General features: G+C 43.2%; 1 protein-coding gene across 1 annotated transcript in view; it reads right to left on the bottom strand.

The window, feature by feature from the left end:
* The window catches only part of LOC132323252 (epidermal differentiation-specific protein-like), a 35,722-nt gene that overhangs the window by 11,396 nt on the left and 12,262 nt on the right, over positions 1 to 12,064 (bottom strand). The window lies entirely within an intron of this gene.

Here is a 12,064-nt window from a genome sequence, read left to right as displayed (position 1 = left end):
ATTATAGATGATAAACAAAAGCCCCAATATTGTTATCTCAAAACCAGGCAGAAGATCACAGTGGAGAATCCAGAAACTGGAGGTCAATAGGGCCCCACTAATATGGTGTAAAACCAGCTTCAAAGTCAGAATTCTAAAGCAGAGGCATGGCAAAAGACCACCAGAGATCTTTGCAGATGCTTATTTTTGTACAAAATACCGAATATTTTAAATGGTGCTTTATACTGTCCATTTTTAAGATAAACACTTGAATCAGATTAGAGATGAGTTTCTTTCTATATTATTATGCTAAATATGACCCCAAACATTTTCCCAATTCAGTTTGAAGTAAATGCTTCAGATAATACTTCTGCAGCCTGGGCTCCAGCAGCTGAGCAGGAGGAGCTCCTGGGGCTGAACTCTGCTCATCCTGAGCTATCCCTACACATAGAACTACAAAAGTGACTTGGCCAGACAGAAACCCTGGAACTGGGGCTTTTCCACAAAAAAACCCAAACACCCTGGTGTGACTCTAGTGTTCTTTCCTTTTACTTTCAATCCTGATCAGCTGTTTGTAGGAACTATCATGGGCTTTCTCAGAAGAGCATCTTGTGTGTTGAAATCCTACAGATCTGCAGATGCTCTCTCAGTTCTCTTTTTTCTTGCACTTGTGCTTGGATCTCATTCTACTTGTACTCCCTTGAAAGCAGAAGAGCCACATCGGGAAAAATTTCCCTCCAAAAAGACCCAGATTTACCAAGAAAGCCCCAAACACTAAACTGAGGAGAGACCAATTGCAGGGACACATTAATTGCTGAGTGCAAGGACAATGCAGAGGAGCTCACTAGACCCACTGGGTCAATGTCAGTGCACAGAAATCCCCATCAGGACAGCATTGGTCTGACAAGGCTGAATGGGTTGGACAAGGGACATGGAACATCTTTATTTCCAGCAGGATTCCTCAAGAGCAATATGGCTAAGGAAATACTGGGATTTGCCTGTCTTGGTCCTTATGTGATGAGCTTGAATGATCCAGGGAGCCAGGAGGATTGTAGGATTGGTGGGTAACTGAATTTCAAAGTGACCTTTGGTTGTCATTGGGTCCAATCATCTGCTTAACACAGGGACAGCTGTGAGGTGAATTTTGTTCGCTGGTGACTTTGTCCAGTCAGGTCTTGAAAACCTCTGAGTATGCAGACTATCCAGCTTCTCTGGGTGGTGTGATTTAAAATTTTCTGACATCATCATGAAAATGTTTCTCACTATGTCAGTTGAATACTCTCCTGATTTCATTAATGTCTCTCACATTTTCATCCTCCCACAATATGCACTCTGAAAAGTTTAGCTTCATCTTCTCAGTAACTTGCTCATAAGTATTGGAAAGCTGATATCAGGTCACACTAAAAAACATTTTTTTCCCAGCTGAACAAGCCTTATTCCCCTGCTTCTCCTCCCAGGGAAGTGCTGCAGTCCCTTGACCTTCTCCATGGCCCCCCATTGAACTCTCCCAGTTTACCAACACCTTCCTGTGCTACATCACCCAGAACTGGATGCAGTGTTCTAAATGCTGCCAAAGAAGGATTGAGACCCTTAATCTGCCGATTTAGGCTCCTCTAAGTGCAGCCCAGGATGCTGTTGGTCATTTCTGCTGCCAGGGCAGATTTGATCATGTTCAGCTTGTGCCTACAAAAGCCAGCAGGTCTATTTCAGCAGAGCTGCTCCCCACACAGTCAGTGCCCAGCATGTGTCATTGCAAGGGGTTCTTCTATCCCAGATGCAGGACTTTGTCCACTTCCAGTTTCATAAGAGTCCTTGCCAGCCCATTCCACCTGGCTTCAAGACCCTTTTGGATGGCAGCTCTGTTGTCAAGGGGCGTCACAGGCAAATTTATTAAAAAAGCACCCCCTCACCTCCTGCAGCATATGTGTCTCAGTGATAAATATATGGGGACTGCAAGTCTCCATCTTAGAGGCATGAGGAGAAGTGTCCTGGTGAAAAAAGCAACCAAAAAAGTGATATCTATGGAGCTGGAAAAGAGCAGTCCCAAAAGGGTAATGATCCTGTATGCCAAGAGAGGGAGAGAATCTGCAAGAAATAGTGTCAGCGCTCTGTTGTTTCAGCCCACGGGTGATCTATCCTTTTTATGCTACAGACTGAATAACTAAAGTGTCTGAACTATTTTAGCAGCTGGGGAGATACTGGAGTAACAAACATGAAGATCCAGGTGGGAATGCAGTAGCCTGGTGGAAGAGTATTGCCTTTTATTTTGACAAACCTGACACTCATCCATAGTTATCAGGGTCATTAGAGAGTTTCTCAACTGACAGAATTATCAGTAGTAAGACCCCAGGAGAAAGATACTTCATCCATGAAATTCAGAAAGAGGTTTTTTTTCCAGCTGTCTTCTCTCTACACCTTCTTTAAGGATAAAGGTTCCCTTTCTTACACAGCAGAAGTGCAGAACTTTCAAAATTTTGACACTAATGCTAATGAAAAATAAGCTTTATTAAGACTAGCATTTGAAAAATCCAATTGTTGAAAAGTGACAACACTGTACAAACAAAACCCTCTGTGACTTGGGTCTACACCCAAATGGGGTTAGGAGGACTGTGACAAGCTTTAGGTGCACTCTGTTGCCTCAGTCCAGCCAAGAGTTGACACATCAGTCACCCTGTTCCCCTGCCCACCCAAAGAGCGTCCACACAACCTCTGTGCACATTCCTGTGTTCATCTGATGTGAAAAATATGTATTTTATGATTGGCTTTTTGCAAATATTAACATGAATATCATATGTGTTGTGTTAGAAAGTTATGCTGTATTAATTTTCTTAACTAGGTGTTAAATATAGTTTTAGGTTATAACAAAATGTTGAAATGTAAACTATGCTATGTAAGATACTTTTTTTTTTTAAGAAAGGACTCACAGCAAGATAGCAGCCACAGGACACCTAAATCCTTCAGAGAAAAAGAATTTATTGCTCTCTTATCAGAAGAAATTAACTTCTTTCCGCCTCGCTCAGGCTTAACGATGCTGTCAGGATGAAGAGGAAGAAGCTGACACTGACCAAGAGGAAGAAGCTGACACTGACCAGACAGAATCCTGTATTTAAATAGAATTTATGCATCATGTATGAGGTCTATGAATATGCAACAGGTCATTGTTTTTAAGGGTTAATCCTCTGTTAAAGTGTGTCCTTTTTCAGGCTTATGTTGCCCAGAAAAAGGTACCTGTACATCCATAACTCTTTGTTTCTGTTGTCTCATATTGTCCTAATCCAAATTGTCCAAATTATTATTACTCTAATTATATTGCTATTTTTATAACCATTTTATTACTATTAAACTTTTAGAATTTTAAAAACAAGTGATTGGCGTTTTTCACATCGGACAAGGGCCAGCAGGAGCTGCAGTGTCTGTAGCCGTGCCCCAAGGAGAGGGGTGAGCCTGGGTCCCGGAGCGGTGTGTGTGTGTCCATCGGGAGCAGTCGGTGTGCTCGGAGCAGCTGATTCACAGCAGGATCCGTTCACTCAGGTGCAGCCTCACGCTGGCACCTCACACCCATTTAGGCTCCAGAGCAGTTTTCTGTGCCATGCTGCACTGCCATGTGGAAGCCATCCCATTGGCACCGCTGATGCCGGATTCCCAAGTTGTGTGGGCTCTCTGGGCTGCAGGGCTGCCTCGGGTGAGTCAGGAGAGTGCCTCCGTTGGTGCCTTAGCAAGATAAGTCTTGAACGTGTCTGCCCTGTAAAGCCTGTAAAGCACCCTGCAGATAACCTGTCCTCAGAAAGGTGACGAGAGGAATTACTATTCCACAGGCAGAACCAACCACAGAACAAGACCAGGCTGGTTTAGCTCACTGCCAAATGTACAAATTAGGCTCAAGGTCAGATCTTGTCTACTTGGAAACCAGATGACAAGCAGGCAAACCTGCTTCTTGTGTTCTGTAATTCATGTGTAGGATGCTAACAGTGGGCTGCTAAAAGACAAGATGTATCCAAAGCAGGGCTCCCTTGTCACCCAGCTGGTTTTAATGCCAAGTTTCTGCCTGCAGGCATAATGAAGACTTCACACACCATTTAATGACTAAGGCATGGTCAGAACACAGCACTGAAATGCCTGGTCACCTGTTATTGTTCCCTATAATTTAAAATTGCATTTCAGTACTTAGATTATTTCCTTCTTGTTAAGCTGAAAAATTCATTTTGAGGTATTTGTGCCACTTTTTTTTGACTCACTTGCTGAACAAATTGTATTTTCAGAAAGCCTCTTCTGAACACGGTTGTTTGAAGCAGGTTGGTTTTTTGTTTTTTTTTTTGTGTAAGTGGTTACTCAGACAATATTTGTTCCCAGCTGAGCAGGTGAACTGACACGTGATTACTGAACCCCCAGTATATTTTGGCAACAAGATCAAATTTGACAACACAAGTTGATCCTATCATTAACAAGAGACAGTTTTGTGAATTTGGAATTAAACTCCACTTTCTATATTACGTTTGGACAAACACTGGTTAACTAGAGGGATCTTGAGACAGAGGAGCTGGTTTTGAGAGGAGCAAAATTCCCACCAAATTTTTCTGCCTACCATAAAGGAACTCAGATTTCCTAGATATCCCAGTGCTGAAGAGAGATTGCAGAGGACCAAGTTGATATGATATATTATATGTTATTATTATGATATGATATATTATATGACATGACCTGATATATATATTGTATGTTTTATATTTTATATTGCATACCATGCATTATGGAGTACATACAATGTATCATATATAAATAATCTATTATGTATTTCAGATATCATATATTTTATCTCTTATATGTGGCAGTATTCACACCCTCCACAGCAGGGTGCACTGCCTGTTGTGAACTTGGCAGTGGGGTCTCAGAAATGTTGGTATCTGCTGTGAACATCCCAGCAGAACTGATCCAGTGACTTAGGGATGGGTGGAGGATGAGCAAAGTCTTTGGCTGGTTTATTCCCCCAGCCTCTCCTAGTAACTGAATCCTTCTCCACACACACCTGTCCACTGATTTCCCCTGAAAAACCCTTCTCTCCCCCACATTATTTTGTTTTTAATATTTCCAATCTCATTCTCTGACGTGTGATGCCACGTGTAACAGCACATCAATTGTTCTCTTGATTTACAGGCAGGTGTTGCTGTCAAGGTCAAACTACAGCAACAATAGGGAAGAAATGCAAAGCACATCCTTATTAAGATTAAATTAAATGCTCAGAAAACTATCTTCCCTCCAAAGCAAATGGTCTGCTTTTTCTGGGAGCATGGAAGGCAGGGGACAGAGCTTGAAAAACATTCAGTCCTGCTAGCATGCCTATGTGAAATGCAATGGTTTCACATGCCTAATCCCCACAGATCTGTTTCTCCAGCTAAAGTGGAGCCAGTAGATGGCCAAAACCCAGCTCTCTTTATGTACCATAGCTTGAAAAGTCTTTGGTGTAATATAGTTGAGTAAGAAGGGAGCCTGTAGTTGGGACAAACCAGGTAATCTGAAGCAAGTGGAAACAGACTTTATTGTTTTGGGATTTTTTTTTTTTTTCTGAAACACTTAAAAATGTGCTGAATGGCTCAATAGCACAGTCAGTTTTCATCCATCACTAAACAACTCAAGGATGACCTCTTGATGTGTTTTCTTTGCAACTGCTTTCACAGCCTCGTCCAATCTTTGCTGTTTCACGGTTTCTTGTCACAATAAATCAGTTCTCATTCTATCCATGAGATATCTACAAACAGGTGATAGGCACATGGGAGAATTTTCACAACTTTGCTTTCATTTTTGGTCTTACCATTCACCATGGCAAGATTTAAACTGAACTATATATCACATAGATTAACATTTTTGTTGCCTTTGAAGTTTATCGTATTATATTGTCTGCCTAATAATACAAAATTTCCCCAAAGCAAACTGCTCGTGTATTAAGACAATAAAGAAGTTCCATCTTGACCTTGATTGATCTTATCTGTACTATACAGATAATTTCTGGATGCCACAGTTGGGTACATCTTCCTTCATCCTGAGCCTGCATGGGTGAAGTGAGATGAGAATTATAAAGGTCACAGGGAACCATAATAAAACCCTTCATCATATCTTAGCAGAGCTCAGATACTCCAGAGCAATGTTTTCCCTGCATCTCCTTTTGAAAACATGCAGAAACCATAACTGAACTTCTACTGACCATTTACTGAATCCACAAATAGTCCCTCAGTGGATGTCACAAATATAAAAGGCAGAGCTTCAAAATAAACCCTAATCTCTTTTTTGGTCTTTGAAACACTTTCCCTCTATTCAGGGTCATGCAGGGCACCCATGTAGTGCCATCAAAACAGATTCCAGATGAGCTCACATTTGTCTCAGAGGCAGTCTAAGCATACAGAAACAGAAACACTATTTAAATTGGATCACATGTGATTTTTGTGGCACCTACCTGCTGCCTAAAGAAATACCATTTTACAAACCTTCATGCTACACCCCATGTGTGATAAATCCTTGGTGTGTCCTAATTTCTTAATATCAAAAATACGATTATTCAGTTAAATTTTGTATTTTATGTATGGTCAGACCGCATGCCTGTAGTTACATACAGTACACAAAGTTACTGAGAGAAATAGCTGGGAGAACTTTGCTATTAAGGGGTGATTTTTCAAAAGTTGTTCATAGAAGCTGTTTTTACAGGTATTTTCACCAGGCTGAGGAGATATAGGGGCTCTTTGTTAAGGATGAGGTGTAGTCTTGCAGGACCACTGTCTGTAGGTCCCCTCTTGTGTGAGCATCTGAGCCCTGGAGCCTCTGGAGGAACAGGAGGCTGGTGTCAGACGCATTTGATCATCGTTGCCATTTCCTGATCCAAAAAAATTATAAAGCACTGTGGGGTGAATTGATATAACAGCATGAGGATCCCAGCTTTGGAATATGCAAGCTTGCCTTTGGAAGTGGTCTGCTAACAAACCTAAGTGCAAACCACAGCTGTGGAAAGCAAAGACTTTGATGGAATTCGGAGTGTGAAGCCCAGCACTTTGTAAAGCACTTGCATCTGACAGCACACTGCAGCCGTGGGGGCTTGGTTAATGAACAGCTGGACACTCAGGAGGTTTTCTAAATTTGGGGACTTCTTCAGTAAAGTGAACTTAGGGTGCAGGGCTGCACTGAAGGCATGGCAATTTGTAGAACGCTGCTGGCCTGGGTGAAAACTTTCTGGATTGCTCTTTGCAGTAATTTTTCCTTGGAGAGGGAGCACCATCTGCAGTTAAAACTAGAAAAACTAAAACACAATCGTCAGACCTTTTTTTTAAATCTTCTCAATTTAGAGATTATGGAGAAACAGCAAAGGCAGATGGCTGCATGGAAAATTGTCATGCAATTGGTCAGAGGCAAATGTGGAGTGTGCCACTTGCTCTGAACGACCTCCTTAGTTGCATGATATTAGGTGTTCCCAGGGTTTATGAGAAGAGGAGGCTAGGGTAGGAACTGATTGCATACCACACTCTCCAGGAAAACCTTCCCCTCTGGAAGCACATACTTGATGCCAAATGTACATTGCCAGCCCTGCAATGACACAAGCTGAACATCTTCTTCACACTCGTGTATCTGAACCCGAACCAGGCACAGCAGGGTCTCAGCTGGTTATCTCACACTGCAGATGTGCATGCTCATAACAAATTTATTGGCTAGTCTGTTCTGGAAATACCACCCACTTTCCCTCCCTCTTTCTCCACAGATTCTCAGGAAAAACACACAGGCACCTCCCTCCCACAACACACTTACATCCTGCTCACAATGTCTTCTGCATTTCTGACTCATTTACAGTAAGAATCACATCTAGGACATATCACAGGTGCTACCCACAATTTCATTCCCGGTCCATGTCTTCTTTAAGAATTCCCAAAAATTTTTCTGTCAGGGAAAGAAAATCTTTCTGCCAAAGAATCTCCAAGTATTGTGAAAGGATCAGAGAAAAGAGCAGCTGCAAACTTCCCCGCTTTCCCCAAACAGAAAAGTTTCCATATTTCTGTGTGCACTCAGCAGCTTTATTACTCATTTAACTGCACAGAATAATTGATTGTTTGAAGCACTTGAGATCCAACAGGACTGCCCCATTTCTTGACTTTCCTTGTCCTGCCTCATCAGCGATTGACTCCTGAGCAGACTTTCACTGTAGGTTTGCCAGCTAGGAGAGCAGTTTGCTGCCAAACCAAGAGAAGCATGAGAAGATGGCAAATTGGTTCTTTCAAGAGGTGCATTTGCAGGAGTGATCTGGTGTTTCCTTGATGTATCTCACAGGCTTCTCTCAACACTGAGGTTGCTCGGCCATCGTTGCTCTCCTCATGATTTCAGCCAGGTGCCCTCTCGCACTCTCTCTCTCCTTTCTCTTGGTGGATAAGAAGTTGAAGGGAAGTTGCATCCTGCACAGCATGAGAACTGGAGGAGCAGGCTAAGGGAAGAGTTTATTCCCATTTCCCCTGAACAGAGGGCACAGCTTCAATACTGGATCTGTTTCAGATGCCCTATTAAAAGGTCAATGAGAACAGACTGGTGGAGCCCCATGCAGGCCCCTGGATGGCACAGGAGCATCCCATGACCCAGGAGAGTCTGAGGGCCCTGCTCCTGTTCAGCCTGGAGAAGGCAAGGCTCACTGGTATCAGAGGGGCTCAGCAAAGGACAGCTGGAAAGAGTCTTAGATGGCAGCAGGGAAACTCAGACTGAAAATAAGGAACAGAAAACTCATGCCAAGGATTGTTCAGCACTGGCAGAAAGGCCAGAGACCCTGGGGAATCTTCATTCTTGCAGGTTTGCAAAAATCTCTACAAGACAGCCATGAGTAACCTGTTATCCTTTGGTGGTGTCGCTGCTGTGAAGAAGGCCTTGGACTAGGGAAGTCCCTTGCAGAATAAATCTTTCTGTCAGTAATTCTAAGGAAGATTTAAAAACCTTTGTCACTTTCTGCCTGATTTCATCCATTGTTCAATTTCCTTGAAAAAAATGTCATCATCAATTCATGTCTACAATAACTTGGGGATTACTTGTTGGATATTTATAAATTCCATTTCCCCAATGTCAGACTTCCCTCCCAATTCAGCAGCAGCTCTTACCTGCTCTCTTGTCAAATGTAATTCCCTCCACTGAAGGCTCAAAATCCTTCTCCACCTTTACTTCATTCACCTATTACTGAAAAAATTTAAAAAATCCTTTTAAATAAAAAAAACCAAAACAAAAACAACCACAAAAACCCCTTTGCAAAAGCAGATGTAAAAGTTCCTGAAACCACCCCATCCATATCCCTCCTTGAACATTTCCTTTGCTGTTCTGTAGGATTGCACTCCTCTCTGGGGCAGGGCTAGCTGGGCCTATGACATTCCAAGCAGAGGGTATGGAACAATTTAGGCTGGAAGGAATCTCAGGGATTTTCTTTTTCAAGCTGCTGCTCATGGCAGGATGGAGAATGGGAAGATAGCATCCCATGCTGGTTATGGAGAATGGGAAGATAGCATCCCATGCTGGTTATGGAGAATGGGAAGATAGCATCCCATGCTGGTTATGGAGAATGGGAAGATAGCATCCCATGCTGGTTATGGAGAATGGGAAGATATCATCCCATGCTGGTTATGAAGCCAGGGCAGAGACAGTGTGGGACAGGAAGGTTTGTTCCTGTGCTGCTGTGGAAATATTTCCTGCAGGGGGCTGAGGGAGCAGGAAGTGTTGGGAAAGTGGCCAAGGCTGTGTTGGTGAGTGAGCTTAGGAGGAGAGAGGCTGCAGGAGGCACAGGGAGCTGGGAGAGGCAGTGAGTCTCAGCACAGGTAACACAGCTTCAGCTGGGCATGGCAGCCACAGACAGACAGACAGACACCTTTGTCCTCAGCTGATGGGGTGTTACTGCAACAGAGGAAGGGCACAGCAGGTGGCTGAGGAACTGCCTCTCCAGAGAATGGACTGTTAGACAGTCACAGGTGTTTGGAATTAAGCACTGGATGTTACCTTATTTCTCTTCCATTCTGGAGTTCTCTTTCCTTCCTTTCATAACAACAGGGTTCCCTAAGCCATGTGTTTCATGCCTTCAGATATGGGGAATGAGCTGGCTCCCCAAAAGCTTTCTTTACTTTTCCCAGGTTTCCAAGTAAATCTTTTGCTCATACCAGGAGATTTCACCAAGATTTCACCAGGATCTTGCTCATCTTGACAGAGGAGTAACATTTACAACTACCATGGAAAGGAAACAAATCATGTGAAAGAAATAAGGCAGTGAACAGTAGACAGCTGGAGCAACGCATAACAACCCAATCAAACAGGTATTTGTAGGAGTTTATAAAAATTGGAATGGAAGTGATTATGTTTTCATGTGATAAGTAAAAATAAAAGGAATAATTATAGAGAATAAATAGTGACAGAAATCTCCACGTCCCTGCCTCTCTTCCTCCTTCTTTCTCTAAATGTTTTCTACGCTTTCTTAGATAGTGCAGCAGGAGTAGGTATAGTCTTTTATAAGTACAGTAAATTTCTTTAAAGTCAAAGATAGCCAGGCTCCAATATCCCTAAAGAAAAATAAATCCCTTTCCCTGGGTTTTGCCAGATTAATCATAACACACTTCTTTGGCCTTCTTTATCTTCTGCTTATGAGAAGGAGAAGTAAGCCCAAAGCACCAATTTCAGGGCAGTTTCTACAATCAAGAAAAGAAAAAAGTTCTCTTATATTTTACACCCTAAGAGACTGCTACAATCTTCATGTCATAGTGTCAGAGACAAAAAATAAATCAACAGATATGTTCTTATTTTTTTCCATTGTAGGAATCCACTCCAGAATCTCGAATTCTTTCCATATGTGTGTTGTTTTGACATTGTGCTTCACGACATTCAGACGTTATCCTCTGCATGCCTGAGAAGCAGCCAGAAAGGCATTGTTCTTCTACCCTTTCATGCCACAGCCATAAACCACCCAGCCTTAGCTGAAAACATGCTAAAGCTTTAGCAGAGATTCAGTCTACACAGCCCTACACAGTAGGATAGGGCAGATTTCCCCCTCAGCCAGCCTTGCAAAGCACAGCACTCTGCTGGGACTTGGAGCCATATTGACTCATTGTGCTGATATTCAAAATTTAAAAGTGTTGCTGTAAAAAGAGGTACTAGAGATGCAAAATGAGGAACATGAAACTGAGAGACTGGGACCTGAAACCACGGCAAGGTTGACTGTGTTGCTGAATTTGCACATCCTAGAATCACAAAATCACAGAATGATTTTGGCCGGGAGAGCTCCTAAACACCATCTAGTTGCAACCTCCCGCCACGAGCAGGGAGATTTTCCACTAGACCAGGTTGCTCAAAACCTCATCCAGCCTGGCCTCTGATGGAGCATCCACGGCTTCTCTGGGCAATCTGTGCCAGTGCCTCACACCCCTCACCACAAAAATACTCTTCCAAGTGTCCAGTTGAAATCTCCTCTCTCTAGGTTTCAAAGGCCCAGTAACAATCTGCAGAGCTGCAGGCAGTGCTCCAGGTGGGATCTCGCCGTAGGGGATTACAGGGGAAGAGCCCCCTCCCCTGACCTGCTGAGCACATCCTTTGGCCACCCAGGATAGGGTTGGAAGGCTGGAAGCTTTCCATGCTGCAAGCTCAAAGTGCTGGCTCATGTCCACTTTTTCATCCAGCACTGTCCCCAGCTCCTTCTCAGCAGGGCTGCTCCCAGAGCACTCATCCCCAGACTGATCAGATCCCACAGATCAGGAGGGGAAAAATTTGCTGAAGCTGTGCTGGCTGTCTCCAATCACCCCCCTGTCCTCCATGTGCCTGCAAATCCCAACACAGAAGTGGAAAATGCAGGGAGTAGATGGAGGCATGGAATTGTTAAGCACACACACATGAAGGGTTTTGTCAGCAGATCCAGAGGTGGGCCATGAAAATGGTCAGAGGGCTGGAGAACCTCCCACAAAGAAAGTCAGAGATACTTGGAGTTGTTCAGCCTAGGGAAGACAAGGCTTCTGGGAGAGCTTCTTGCAGCTTTTCAAAATATAAAGGGGCTTATAAGAAAGGCAGAGAGAGAGACTTTTTACTCTGGCCTTTAAGGCTGAAAGAGCGTAGG

Source organism: Haemorhous mexicanus, chromosome 2, assembly GCF_027477595.1.
Source record: "Haemorhous mexicanus isolate bHaeMex1 chromosome 2, bHaeMex1.pri, whole genome shotgun sequence".
NCBI lineage: Eukaryota > Metazoa > Chordata > Aves > Passeriformes > Fringillidae > Haemorhous > Haemorhous mexicanus.
Note: the sequence above shows the minus strand (reverse complement) of the source record. Positions and strands in the feature narration are given on the sequence as shown.